This window comes from Montipora capricornis, chromosome 14 (genome assembly GCF_036669925.1).
Source record: "Montipora capricornis isolate CH-2021 chromosome 14, ASM3666992v2, whole genome shotgun sequence".
Classification (NCBI taxonomy): domain Eukaryota; kingdom Metazoa; phylum Cnidaria; class Anthozoa; order Scleractinia; family Acroporidae; genus Montipora; species Montipora capricornis.
Genome location: NC_090896.1, coordinates 14,555,779 through 14,571,733, shown reverse-complemented (window position 1 = coordinate 14,571,733; position 15,955 = coordinate 14,555,779).

The window sequence follows — 15,955 nt, the reverse complement described above, 5'->3', positions numbered from 1 at the left end:
ACGGCATCTTTTATCTAGTTTGTATAAAAGTAATAGACCCGCACGAAACAAACTACGCTAATACAGCGCTGCTCAAGCGTTTCATGAGCGCTGCAAGGGTCACTGCTTAAAGGTTGCACGAAGGCTGTTTTAGTTGCGCTGCAGCATTGCCGAAAAATGACTGCACTAGCGCTGCGTTAGCGACGCTAGCGCTGCGGGAAGCTGCAGTAAAATAACTACGAGAAGCCGTACAGTTCAAAAACCGTGGTCTTGCAGCGTTGTGCAGCGTTGAGCAGCAGCGTGTTTAAGCGCTGCAAAGAAAATTTTCATCACTGTCGAAGGGCTTCTGCAAAGAATCTGTCGTCACCGGATGCATGGGGTCATACCAAACATCGCCCAGGTTCAGTTACGGTAGATCGGCTCGTCACAGGTTTACGAAACCTTTCTTCTGTATAACTTACCACAAAAAATCTAGACGTACATGTAACTGCTACAATTAAAAGTGCATGTCACACATTTCAAGCTTCCAGCGTTTAATGCGGTTAAGCGATTACATTGCACTCGAGCTCACGCAAGTTACATCGTCACGTGGTTCTTATGTTACATGTCATTTCACGATACATGAACTGTCCTACCTCGGAATTCAAAGTGGTCCGTGATATTACAGGAAAGTGAAGAAAAACTCTAGACAACAAGAAATATTCCAAGATATGGAAACTTAAATTTGGATACATAACTATATAAGCAACTCAACAGCGTATTTCTTATCACAATATACATAAATAGCCATGATTGCGTTCATTTCTTTTTAACTTTCGCTCTAAGCGTCTTCCGGCAGTGATACACTTGTTCCTTATGATTCTTCCCCAATCAAATCTTGCCTCGCTGCTCACTTTGTTTTCCTTAACCCACAAGGAATGGCACTTTCTTGAATACACTGAAAATACAAAGACAGAAGGAGGATAAATAATAATGCCTGAAATAGACACACTAAACACTTGGCCCAGTCAATGCTTATAAAAGTTGAATGTCACCATGACCCGTGGCCTTTGAGGGCGAAGGGTCTAATTGTTTTAGTATCACCAACTAGTCGGACGAAAAAGGCAATAATAATGTTAGCAAATGCAAGTTAAAGAAATATATATTTGGGAATAAAACGAAAGAAAGCGTCACGCTTTTCGCTACTCGAGGACTAATAATAGTCCTCTAGTAGCGTAGCCAATCAAAATGCAGGATTTGCATTAGTCTACTAGTTGAAAGATTTTAATATATATATCAGTCACGAGATATGGGTTTTCCGGGGGAAAAAAAACTCTTGATGACGGCGGGGTGACTTGCAATGGAAGCATATATAAATAAATTCCTGCACCTGACCATTGCTAGAAAGAAAATTCGAACACAATCAGCGAACCGGAAACGCATAAGGGAACAGACAGGAGAAAATATCATACATGCACATGCCCTGAGCAAAAAAATGATTGTGCATGAAATGGTTTGAAAACAAATGATGCCTATACCAAATCACCCACTCCCCCACCCCAACTCAAATCTTAATGGTCCGCCCCGAGGTGCTTGGAAATCAAACTTTGCGATCTGTTCGGTGAATAACACTAACCCTTTAATCTGAATAAAAAAATGAAATTTGTTTCGATGAACACGAATCACGTTTAGGTCAGTTTCTGGTATGCTCGAGCTCTAAACAGACATCAGTCTTATTCGATTACACACTGAGAAAAGTTATATCTTACCGATTATAGCATGGATAATCCTCTGATCCAGGATATTTTTATCTTTAGCGCGGCTTTCTTGAAAAGGCACGGACTTGGCCAATGTCGCATCATCAAAGAAATACGTGACTAAAAGGCCAAGCAGCTCGTGCGGTTTGCCAATGGACTTTGCCAGGATCGTGTGTAGCTCTACACAAGAAATGTAAACTCCACAGCCAGCGTATAGTTCTTGTTTACCAGAGGCCGGTGTGAAGTGATCGCTACGCGTACGGCTGAAGTCCTTTGCACTTTTGAACTTAGAAGAGTTCTAAAAATAATGAAAACAGTTATAACTGTAAGAAAAGGCTTTACAATATTACCAAAGCAAGTTTGCCATAAACTGACAACATTAACTTTTCAAGGGCACCCAACGTCAATTTTCGGAAAATATCTGTTCGGAAGACGATTTTATATCTAGAATTTTCGGAACATTGGTTGTAAAATTTCTTGCTTGCCTGCCTGTCCTAGGATTTTCGAGCCCCTAAAAAATGGTATAATTGCCCATTTTTAAAGGATTTTTACCCTACAAAGGTCGCCTATTTTTTTCGGAAGCCTTTTTTCTGGCTGAAATTTTCGAAAAGGTACGTTTTGATCCCTATAATTTTCGGATCACTTGACTTTCAGCTAGGAAATCCGAACAGATGAAAAATTTTTAGGGGATAAAAATATGCCTATATCTACCGTTTAAATACAAAAATACGTTTTACAATGCTATGTTTAAGTGGTTTTGAACTATATTCTCGTTGGGTGCCCCTGACTTTTCGTTGCAGGGTAACCACAGTGTGAATAAAACGACCAAGGAAACTTGTGCAATTTCATGTAACCTTTCAGCATTCGTATGCTTTTACTGTCAGGCATTATGCACGGTGGAGTCTCCCGCCTGCGACTAGGGCACATATTAGTCGATTTTCAGTGGGCTCCTGCAGGTATACATTCAATTACACTTCCTTCCTTGAATTTTTTTTTCACCTCCAATGAAGTGAGATTTCCATCTTCTAAATTTAGGATTCTTTCAAAGTAAAAGGAGACTTCACGAGGAGGTCCTAAAGGAAAAAAAAATAGGAATTTCAAGATCAATCAGTGGCTTAATGTCCATTGCTGTTTCGCTCGTGGAAAAACCAATTTCCACAATAAAATAATTTAAAATAAATAAACAAATTCATCTGAACAGAAGTTGATTACAGAAATTACATTATTCAATACAGGCGCTCATCAGGAAAAGGAAGGTATAGTAGTGTATTTACTTACTCATGATTTCCAACTTTTGTTCAAGCTCCTTTATCTTTTCTCTGAGGACCTTGGAGTTTTCACATCCTTGACCTCCTCTCTAAGCATGGTTGTCCTTCAGACTTTCACCCTCCTGGAGGACGTCAATACTTTCTTTCAACAGAGAAGCTACTGATGACGGAGGAGTGGTTTCCAGAAGTGGTGAATGAGAAAGGTCAATTATGTCCAGCTCTGCCGCGTCATCCAGTGGGGAATTTAAAAGCTGAAGCATTGATAAGCTTTCTTTGTTCGGCTCTGCTGGGGAATATGCTATGGCTGATGTACATGTATGTCGAACGTTGTCAGATGCCAATGAAAATTGGGATGAAGTGGAATAGTATGTATGTGGCGGCTCAGAGGGTGGTACAGGTGTGGTTGGAAGAGGCTGTAATGGTGGCGACTTGTTTCCTGCTGTTGCCTGCTGCTCTGGGGAATATGCGAGTGTGGCTTTTGGGTATCGAACATTGCCAGATGCCAATGGAAAAGGGGATGAGGTGTAATGGCATGTAAGTGGCGGCACAGAGGGTGGCACAGATGTTGATGGAAAACTCTGCAATGGTGGTAACTTGCGATGAGGCTGATTAGGACTTAAAATGGTGTCTGGTTGCATCGAAGGAATCGTTAACAAAGAAGCATCACTTTTAGATTTAAAGAACTGCAATGCAGATTCCTCGGCAGCCTTTGCCTTAGCTACCTCCTTTTCCTTCCGGCTGCTCTTTTTTTTGGGTGCGTTGTCCTTTTCTGCGTTTGCTGGCGTATTTTCTTTTTCTCCAGTTGCCTTTCGTCTCACCTTGGTTCCCTTTTGCGTTTTTGCTCTTGTTTGTTCCATTTCGCTACCAATTGTAGCAGACTGTTGAACTCGATTTCCAGAGGTGTCAAAGGAGAGTTTTCGTTTTCGCTTTTGCTGCTCAATGTTTGGCAAGTCATCTGCAGTTTCAGCGTCGTCGGCGGTAGACCCTTCATCTATTTGTTTTTGTTTCCTTACGGCCGCAATTAATTGATTCATTTCTGTTGTTAAGGCATGTTTTTTCTCTGCAAAGAATACGCGTATTATTAGCTCGAAAACTAGTGACAAATCTTCGAATTTTAGCCGCTTTTATAGGATGTGAGCAACTTATTGCTACGACTACTGTGATGTTTGAAAGGTAACGACCCCGCACGGCTATTATTTATGTTGTGCTGTGCTGTGCTGTGCTGTGCTGAGCTGTGCTATTCAAATTACAAAAGGGCACAGCTTTCAAAAATGGCGGGAGAGGAACGCATTTTTGTAAACAATAATTTGATGAGTGACATAATCATTATGGCAAGATAACTTTTGACAAAAACACCCAAAATAGTTAAACTCACGAAGTAGTTAAACTGTACGAAGTGCATACTGGGAAACATGCACTGTAATAGAGTACAATAAACTGTTGTTTCTTCAGTCTATACGTATTCGTAATTATTTGGTTAAATAAAAACTTTTAAATATGGTAACTACTTTTCCCGACGTTGTGAATTTAATGTTATTGTGAAAGTAAACGTAATCTACATCTCGCGCGTCAAAGAATTTATACGCACAATTTTTATGATGAACCGACGGGTCGATCCATGCAAATGATACCAGTAAAGCCTCTGTTCACTACTAAGGCAAATTTTCGTGCAACCTGTCTGGCAATTTTAAATTGTTGCGACACAAATTGCACGACGGAAAAAATTGCCAGGTGTAACATACCCTACCGCAGCCATTCCACGCAATTCTTTTTGTTGCCGCCACCGTTGCGAGAAGTAGAGTTCTGTTCAATGTGGGCAATGGGTCTCGCAACGCTGCAACATTTTTTTCAACTGTTGCATGGTGTAACATCATCCCAGCAACCTGTGTCGCAACAAAATTGCGAGACAAGTTTCACGAAAATTGCGTTGAGTAACATAGGCTTATAACTGTTCCCGCCTTTCATGATAACTTTGAGAACCGTACCACATGTAAGTATTTATGCTTACCTCCAATCTTGACTATTTTTGTTAGCCACTCTCTTCCTTCAGCTTTTAGCGTTGCTGACTCCCCTTCTTGTCTCTTGTCTTTCGGGATCTTTGAGAGCGGCATTACGTTAAACTCCTGTGTTTCAATCCAATAGACGATCGCATATTTTGTGCTTTGCTTCGGCTTAGTTCCGGCGTTTTCAGAAGAAAAGTTGTCATCGTTTGGAGGTACGTCGAGGCTTAAAAGTTCTCTTGCAATACGTTCCATTGCCATGTTCAACCAATTTAAGGAAAAACTCAGCTCAACTCCTTAGCAGATATCTTACGAAGCTAACTTCTTGCATTCAAATTTGAGCGCGCAAACTGAAGCTGCCTCGCTTGGAGTCAAAGCGAATTCCAAGGTATCGATTGCAGTCATTTGGGGCCAATGGCATAGCAACACGTATGAAATTTCATAGGGGTACCGGGTACAAAAAAAACCACTAATTTCAATCACTGCAAGCTATAGTTAAAATTTCGTGCATAGTCATACCCGTCGTTTCTAGAGAATGTTCGCCTTCCAAGAATAGTATCACAACAAGTCGAATTTCTCGCCTTTATTCAAGAATTACGACCAAGTTTTTCCTTACCAGCAATCACAACCACATCAAAAGTCAACTAATCCTCTATTGTCTCTTCCTTTTTTTAAAAAAACCGCATCCGTTGAGGTTATACAAGAATTTGGACAATAGCCTGTGAGTGTCACATTCTTCATTTATCTTAGCCACTAGTTAATTCACCGGACATGCCTGCGTATACGATAAAGGAAAGTCTTAAAAGTAAATCAGCAAAAATGACAGCGGTTTACAATTTCACTGTTTCAGCCATTGCAAACTTTTACATGTTGTCATGTGGGTTCTTGATTAAGTGATCGAAAAAGTCAGTGAAACTTAGAATCTTAAAGCTATTTCCAAATCTTAGCGCAGTTTTATTAAAATAAACAGTTCATTACCAGTTAAATGGGCCTGTGAACTTACCTTCGCCCGGATAACCACATTTCTGTTTGACATCAGAGTGCTACCCACTCTCTGCATTTTTGAGGTTTGAGGTTGCAGATTGCTGCCTTATCTGTTCTGGTTTACAGTTAAGGCAATTATCACAACTTTCAGTGCACGCAAACTTTGTCAACTGTTGTGTAAGCACGTGTGCGATCATTTAAATGGTTCGTGAAGTACGAGTATCAAAAGTTTTGATCAAGAAGTTATCTTAGTTTTTGTTACTGGTTATTCTCTGTTGGATCCGAGTTCATTATAATTAGTTTCTGCCACACAGAGAAGGTCTATCGGTTTTTGGCAACCTTACATTATAAACGCTTGTCTGTCAACAAACCGTGTTTTCCTCTACAACCATGTTACACAAGACAACAGCAAACTCGATCGGCTAACACAAGACAGTTTAAATTATCTTGGTTTAACAACGACATGAAAAAGTCCGACGAAAACCCCAGTGAACTGATATCCGCTACTGAGAGAGCTATTTCACAGATATCTGAATCGGCCATAGCTGCAACAGCGGCTGATTTTTCCCAGTTTATGACTGATCAACTAGAACGGATTGCGGAGCCAGTACAACTTCATCATGAGTGTAACGATTTTGAACATAATGGTAGACAAGTAAAACGATCTTGTGTCAGTGTTTCATCTTATAAGGACGATGTTCCCTGTGAAAGTAACAATCCGGCTTTTCTAGGGGAACTTCGGTATGCAGAGGATGAGTCTGGGCTTCATAAAGAGTACTCATCTCTCACAGAAGACGCTTCAAATCTAGGAGAAGAAAAACTAAACCAAGTAGAGTATTCAGAAAGTTGGCTTGAACAGCACGCAATAAAACTAGAAGATTTGTATTATGATGAACTTCAGAAAATCAATGAGGATGTGGACTGTTCTTCAGAAATGGCCGATGAGATGGAGAGTGAAGACTTGTCTGAAAACTTAGAGAATGTAGCCAAAATGATTTCGAATGACGACGACAAAGAAAGTCAAACAAAGGGACAGGACCAGCCTTTATACAAGGGTTGTCCCATAACTGTTGGAGTCAGCATGCTTTTGATTATGACTGTCGCAATGCGCCATGGAATGACTGGTGAAGCATTACAGGACATCCTAACGCTTGTTAGCCTTCATTGCATTTCACCTAATTATTGTATCGAAGGTGTGCGACGATTTAAACAATACTTCGCATATAGTACAAAGTCTCCACTGGTATTCCACCATTACTGCTCTCATTGTTTCTTGTACCTTGACGACAAACAAGCGGAAATATGTCCAAATTCTCTCTGCCAGAAACCTCTTAAAGGCGTAGGAAGGAAATCATTTTTCATTGAAATACCTATTGTGAGTCAGCTACAAGATCTCTACAGGCAGGCTTCTATTTGGACAGCGATAACCACCTATAGATTTTACAGACAGAGAACAAACGATGCTTTAGGAGATATATACGATGGCACATTGTATCGTAAACACTGGGATTCTGGTTTTCTAAAAGATGAAAGAAACATTTCATTTATATACAACACTGATGGTGTTCCAATTTTCAAGTCCTCTAAATACTCTTTATGGCCTCTTTTTCGCGCAATTAATGAACTACCATATTCGCAACGCTTCCGTAGAGACAACATGTTGTTAGCAGGCTTATGGTTCGGACCAGACAAGCCTTTCATGTTGACATTCATGAAACCGTTTCACACTATTTTCCAACAGTTAGAGACGGACGGTATCAGCATCCTAAACCCCAACAGTGAGGAGATTACTGTCCGTGCCCTTTTGCTTTGTGGAACATGCGATCTTCCTGCTAGATGTTTGGTATGCAACAGCATACAATTTAATGGATTCTATGGTTGTTTACGTTGTCGACAAGCCGGGAAATCCCTAAGAACTCAAAAGGGTGGCCATGTGCATGTTTATCCTTTTATCGCGGAAGACCCCTGCGGCCCAGTTAGAACTAAACATGAAGTAATGAGGGACGCTCAACGAGCTGTGCAACAAAAATCGCCTGTCAATGGTATCAAAGGACCGAGCTGGTTTGCAGCCCTGAATTACCATGACATTATCCTAGGAACAGCTGTGGACTACATGCATTGTGCCTTAGAAGGTGTAATGAAACTCTTGTTAGAGCTGTGGTTTACCTCACGGGAAAGCCAAGAAGAGCCTTTCAACATTTCAAAGCATGTTGAAGACGTAGACAGACGCATTGGTGAAATAAAGCCTCGCAATCGCATTTCGAGATGCCCTCGTTCTATTGAGGGGCACAGAAAGTACTGGAAAGCGAACGAGCTGAGAGCATTTTTATTTTTCTACGGAGCCATGGTATTAAGAGGTATTCTGCCGGACGTTTATTACGAACACTTCATGCTATTTAGCGAAGCCATATTTACATTATGTCTCGCAACTGTCACGCAATCTCAAATAGAACACGCAGAAAGGTTGTTAATGCACTTTTGTCTCAAGTTTCCCAAACTATACAGTGAACGTTATCAAACCGCAAATCTTCATTCCCTTCTGCATATGGCTGAGGACGTTAGAAACCTTGGACCATTGTGGACTCATTCCACATTCCCTTTTGAAAGTCTAAATGGAGAACTTCTTAAGTTATTCCATGGAACGCAGAGTATTGTTTTTCAAATAGTTAGCGCAGTGAATATTAACAGATCTCTTCCAACTCTGTCCAAAACACTTGCAGGAGGAACAGATCCTCATCGCTTTTATTGCAAACTAACATCGTCAAGTCACCCTTTAAATGAAAAGGAAATCGCACCAAATACGTTTGCTGTTGGCAAAGTGACAACCAAGCAGGTTTCTAGGGATGTATTTGAGGCCCTTTCCAATCTCTTAGGAGTCATACCAGAGACCACAACATGCAGATTTTTTTTCGTCTTAAAATTGGCAACGGAATGTATCACTCGTTAGGTTATGAAAGAGTTCAAAGTCGAAATAGCTATACTGTCCAGTATGAAGTGTTAAATAGTAAGGGAAGAGTTCAAAACTTTGGAGTAATACGCGAATATTTGCAATATCAGACACCCTGTAGTGGCTCACCCGATTGCGTTACAAACTGTGTTTGTCCATTTTATAATATAGCAATACTACAAACCCTGGAAAAAATTAATAGAACCATTATTGAAGACAAAATCACGGGGGGAACAGGTAGTCACGTAACGATTACTTCCAGGGCAGAAAGTGGGGCATGTGTAGCAATACACATTGATAAAATTATTCAGAAATGTATTTTCATGGAAACCAGCGATTTTCCAGACATTGCATTTGTCGCTATTTTTCCAAACATGATTGAGAAGGACTAGTTGTATGACACCTTTTTGCACGTTATTTATAAAACAAACTCCCTGCTGGTTAAGGAAAAGTAACAATAAATACGGAAAGAAATGTCTAGTTTTGTCTCAGATTGTTTTAGCATTTAATTTTTAGCATTGAACAACGATGAAAAAAATAATAAAATAAAACAAATAGACGATGCAGCCACTTTGAAAACAAAATTGAAGGATCTATCCTGAATTGGTTTCACTCAACTAGTGGACTAATGCAAATGCTGCATTTTGATTGGCCAAGCTACTAGAGGGCTAGTAGCTTGGCAGCGAAAAGCGTGACGCTGTCTTTGGTTTTATTCCCAAACAAATGTATTTTCAACTTGCATTTGCTAACTTTATCATTGCTTTTTCTGTCCGACTAGTTGGCAGGGTGATACTAAAACAATTAGACCCTTCGCCCTCAAGGGCCACGGGTCAATAGCTATTGACCCGTAACCCTTGCGGGCTACGGGTCTAATTGTTAATTACTCTAGCCTACGTGTCGCCGTACTCAGTGGGCCCTCGGTCTCACAGTTTCGCCGCTGATTATGGAGCATCGCATTCTCAACACCAGCGATTCATAGTGCAGCACGCGAACTAGCACGCGCAATTTTTGAAAACACATTCCACGGTAGTCATTGTGTCTTCTTCGACACATTTTGATTAGTTTCCAAAGTTCCCCGAAGCTCTGCGTTCTTATGAAATGAATATGCGATATGCCTTCCATTGGATGAAAGCTTAATTGTCACGATCAGCGATCAACTGAGCGAAGTACACTCGGGAGTACAAGCAATTTTTCGGGATTTGGTGGCCATGCAAGGCACGCAAGGTAATAAATTGTTTCAAAAGATGTTCCAGTATAGCTCTGTGATGGACTTTTGCGTAAGAAATCTTCAACATTGAAATCCCAGATGCGCGGGTTTTTATGTTTCCGTCGCTTGAGTTTATCTGCAGTGTTGTGCAGCGATGTTGCAACCTTCAAGTGTCGCGAGAAGCTTCAGGTTCGCGCAGTTAACTCTTGCAGCCTTTAAGCAGCCACTTCCAGCGCTGCTTTAGCGATGCTTAAACGTGATAAAAAATTGCAGCGCTTTCGCAGTGCGTGTTGTTTGCCAATGGTTTCATGAGCGACTCGTAAGCAATGCTTTAGCGACGCTTGAGCGCTGTGCAACCAAAAAAGAGAACTTGTGAAGCGCTGCAGCCGCGCTGTGTTGTTCGTACGGGTAGAGCCATCAGTTGCGAGCGTGACACGGTTGTTTCGTAACATTTCCTGTAAAGTTTGATGTAATTAACATTGAATCGCGATACTTCCATAAATTTTCGTCTTCAGCTTAACATAAAAGCACCGACAAAAATGGTTCAACACATTTCAGCCAAGGGAATTGAGAAACCATGGCCACGCTACTACGGTTTCCACGTCCTTCCCAGGACCCCACGCTGCGCAGAAATTCACTGAACTGGACCCTGGCATTCACATTCCGTGACAACTTTTCTGAGCTTGTCCAACAGATCAGCTTTCCTTTCTTTAGATCTGAAGGGGACCTCAAGATAGGAAAGTACCTTCTTAAGCATTGGGACATTAAAAGCAGGAAGTCTGTTCTGTCGATGTAAGTCACAAAGATCATACGTGTCGTATGTAATAGGGTGCTTCAATCCAATTGCTTCAACAATATTTGCCATTAAATTTTGATGCTCTGCACTTTCCACAAGACATTCGATATCTTCTTCTTGTTCCATAGAAAATCCCACAGTTCCTGATTCTTTCCGTTTGGAAGCTGCAAGGCGAGAGAAGAAACTCTGTATCTGCGTTTTAGTTAGCCACTTCGTGCGACTGAACCGTCTTTCATTAGAGGGGGTTGTTGCTGTTCTCATATCCTTTTAAACCTGAACAGGGTCCGCCTTGCGGCCAGTTCGCTCACCAATTTTAAACTTGGCTGTGAGATATTCTTTAACCTCACGAGAAAACCAGATGGAACCTGCGTGGGCCTTGCTTAGTGCCCATCCCATCTGCAGGGTTTCTTCGTCAGTTGATGATTCGGACGCTAACATAAATGGTGTAGATTTTTTCACAGCCACATCCACTGATGTAAATTTTGTTGCCCAGTCCTTTCTGATCTTGTCATATAAGCTTTCACTCTTCTTCATCGTTTCTTGATTGCTGGTGTGCTTCCCTACGTCAAGGTGCTGTTCTAGATCTGAAAAGAACTCAAACACCTGCGTACAACCTGGAAATACACATTCAAAGAGAGCTGTATCTTTTTCCGCATTTGTACCACTGGGCAATTGTACATCCTTAGGCGTCTTAGTCTTGGGACGTCTTTCTTTAATTGGCTCGAAAAATGTTTTATCAGCGTCTTTTGTCATAAGGCCAGTCGCCTCTTGGTGTTTTAAATACAAAGTGTCATAAGGAAAAAGCTTTCCTCGACCAAATTTATAGGCTCGTCTTGCTCTTATTCCTGAGCTCTCAAATGTGAAATTGTGGAAACCGCTAAAATGATCAATCTTCTTCACTTGAAGGCTCTTTTTCGATTCGTCTACCATATTCACTGAAGCGGAAGTTCCTCTGACAGGATGTTTCTGAAGAGCATCTCTCATGTCGGACGCAGACAGAATATCATTACCCTCGGAAGAGTACGTTCGGACGGACGATTTTAGAGGACAGAGAATCTTGTCACATACATCCTTCCCGCTTTGCGGTTCAGAAAAGTCATAGGCTTCCACTGCAACGCCAACCCTTTGTCCAATGTCACGAACCGCCGCGATCAAAAAGTTGCTGTGATAGCAACCCGCCTCATCAGATCTCAAAAAAACACTTTTTAGCCCGGGTTGCTTCATTTTCACGTGTGTTAGAAGATCTTCAATTATTGATGCAACCGCAAACCAATCTTGGGTGCATTGATCAAATAAATGAGCGTAAGAAGTAACTTGGAGTTCTCCGGTCGAACGGTCACGCGATATCACGCTACTTATGTGCCAGCTCAGGCCCCTTTTCCAAAACCAATCACTCTGTTTTTCGCGGTATCTCATCTGAACAAATTTCATTGCCCAATCCATAATTATTAAGTTTGAGCTAGAGTCTAAATCTTCAAGGATATCTTGTTTTGCGCGCTCTTGATTTGCTGACCTCATAATATGAGATTTTAAGTGATTGACAGCCTTAGCAGACCTCTGAAAATCATATAGCATGTCTTCTTGTTGTTCTTTACTGTAGAACTGGGTGTGTTCACCTTTGATCGCTTGTTCTACCTTGTCCAGACAGACAGAAAGTTCAACGCAATGGCTACAGGCAGATGTATGTTCATGCTCACATTTCTCTTGAAGGTCCTCATCATTAAGGTCACTAAGGGCAAACTTGACACAATGGTCGGGGCATGTACTCTCTCCTTGTTGGCAATTTTCATGGTATTTCGTTTTCAAATACTGCTTGCCATTCTGAAGCGACTTCTTTATGTCCTCCGACCAACCTTCTTCTTGACCAATCTGGTCAAGGTCGTCCACAATTTGCTTGATTTTTTCAAAACCGGCAGATCCGTCAGTTGCGGTATTGTCGAGACCAGCTAATGACTTTTGTTGAGAGGCTTCTCGGACCTCGAGGATCCGAAACAAAGTTGCACGGCTTAGTGGCTTTATCTCTTCTTCTTCGTAGAACTGCAGGTACTGTTGTATCATGGTGGAGCGAGTTACTGTGCAAATTACATTGGGCATGGTCATCCAATTTCAATTTTCGGGTTCCAAACGAAACGTCTTGATAAAAATATGGTCTGTTTACAAATTGTATAAAATGATCCACAAGGGCTGTGTCAAGTCGAATACGATAACTTGAAGCCTTTTCAAGTGTAAAACCTGGACCGTATTCGCGAGCATGAGCTCTTGCCCTCTTTATTTGCTACATAGTTATGCTTTCGAAGGGCTCGTGTAACTTTTGTAGCTTTTCCATACGGTAGCGGTATGCATACAGACTTAGAATCTGGGTCTTAAGATTCCTTGTTGGAGCATTTTTGTACGCCTGCATTAGAGCAAGCAAGTCACCAGAAGGATTTTCGTTGGTCTGATCTGATAATTGAGCACATGATCTAAAACGTTGATCCCCAGCGTTTGGTGCTATTACTTCACATACGACTTTGCATCCTTCCATAGCCTTTTCAATACATTTTCCCTTTTCCACGTCCGTCGCTTCATCCTATCCAGTTTCTAACTGAAAGGTCAATGGGCTGACTTTTCCGATCTTGGTCTTTTCTGATAAACTAGCCATTGCCTCATTGTATGTGGTTATCAATGATTCTTCTCCGTCTCTTTCGTCCCCGTCTTGAGAATTTTCACTTTCTTCTCCAGACCACTCTCCGGGCGTCCAGTCCACCGGTATAATAGTACTGGATGGTGCCAAGCTAGAAGCTATCGGGGTACATTGCATCTCTGAGCTGTTCTTCAAGGCCATTGCAGCCATTTGTTTTGCCAGCGTACACAGTATAATTAACAACAAAAAAATGGTCGTAAGTATGAAATAGCAACCCAGCAAGATTTTTTAACAATTTAACACTTCCACACGCATAAACACACCCTGATACAAAAAAAGAAAACTCGCCATAAAAAGTGTCCGCTTCATACAATTCATATTTACTATAGACATACCGGTGATTATAGACCATACTGGTTCGACGTGTATACCCGTGTTATTTTTTTGAGAAATTGTGTGCACAAGACTTCACAAGTACTTGCAATGGCAATTAAAATGAGTTAACATTTCAGTGTTTTATTTAAAGGTATTCAAACACACCTTGTCTCTTCATGTTCTCCTAATTTCTCGCTCTCAGTGTTTTCCTCCAGCCAACGTTTATTTTCCTCATATTTTTGTCTTTGCTTCTTGACACAAGTAGTGCAAATTGCTGTGCATTAAAAAGTATCACAATGATGAATTTGACTTTTAGTCAAAGTCGATTCGTAGCGTAAAACTTATTTTTAGAACCAACACTGATTCTGATCTATCGGATTGATAATTGACAACTGGCAAAATAAACTCAAAACAGTTTTTAATCTCCCGGTTAGGTCTTGAGGTGTCGGAAAAATAGTTTTCAGGATATAGCATATAGCAGGTTTTCAAATACAAAATCCCTGATAGTCACAAAAAAGGGTTTTTAAAGAAGGGGAACATTGCCAAGTTTTTCGCATAATTTTGCGGGTCACGTGCATCTAGGCTACTTTACCGAAATTATCTCTTACTTTGAAAAATAGAACGCTATGAAGCAACGTAAAAAATAGACAGTTCTGTAAAGACATTCTAAGTACCTTTTACATCTCGCAAAAATCCAGGGATATTTGTGTACTTTTGAACATCTGTGTTGTAACAAATATACTTGTCCTAATTATACTAACGCGATTGACCAAACAATGTAAAACAAGAATGTTCATTTCATACCTGTTATTTACTCAATCCAAGATTTCTACACTTACATCGTGGCACTGTTGCCAAAAAATAAACACCTTATGGAATGATTCTCTTTCAAGGTTTTACAACAACGTTGAATGGTTATTCCCTCGACCTTCTCTTTTAGTCTTTATTTATAATTAGATTTACAGTTTGTTATACAATTCGGAATACTTGACCATGACATTTACCTTGGTTTTATGAGTTCTTTTATTCTATTGAAAGTTAAAAAGTAAAGGCGCCTCACATACGTCGGTTCTTCGAAATGATCATTTCATAACTATCTGAAAGACAAACCTTTTTAAACCCCCTCTTCATCAGTACTCCGTTTTACGGGTATTTAAAGCTACTTGAAGCTACACGGAAAGAATTTGTCACACCTGGCCGTGGGCATCAATGTCGAGACCTCTCACTCAGAAGACCCCAAGGGCTACGCAATAACCAACTGTGCCAATCGTTGCTCCTCAAAAAAGGGAAAACGTAAAATATTGTGTAGTAGAATGCTTACCTGACCCAATGGGAATTGTGATTCCAAAAATTGCGTGAATATTTTTGGACATCTCCAAGTTGATAACATGATCATTTTTTAGCTTTTTCCTCGCTCCTGAATGAAGAGGATATCGACATGTCCTCAAAGGACGCCAGTTGCGACCCAAATTATGTCTGTGTTTTGGACACACGAACATTTCTTCTTGCCGGTGTGGTGGCACATCGAATAGCCCCGCCCTGACTAGTATCAGTTCGTACTCCATCATTCCAGATAGTTTTGAAAGATGGCATGTCTTCAAGTGGAACGTTATATCTTCCCGGCATTCTCGCAACCTACAAACTATATCCGAACCTCGAAAACCTCCACAACTAGATTTTCTGAAGCCCGAGAAAGAACACTTTACTGTATCAGTAGCCATGTTACCCCTTGTTTGTTTTGTGTCCAGTCCAGGAGGACTGGGGATGAAATACAAAGTCACGCATATCTCAACTTTAATCTGAACTGGGTTAAATCGCTTTGTTAGCGACTCATCACGTTTTATTTGCAAAGAAAAGTGTTTTATTTGCCCTAGAAATTTCACCGCGATGTCTTGAAGAGTAATCACAATGAACAAGATTGCATCCAACTAATTTTAGCAAAAGACCTTTCAGGACGGTGTCACGAACCAGTCACGCTCGCGGATACTGCCATTTTATAAACCAGATAACTTCTTAAAACGCACCAAGGACATGGAATCA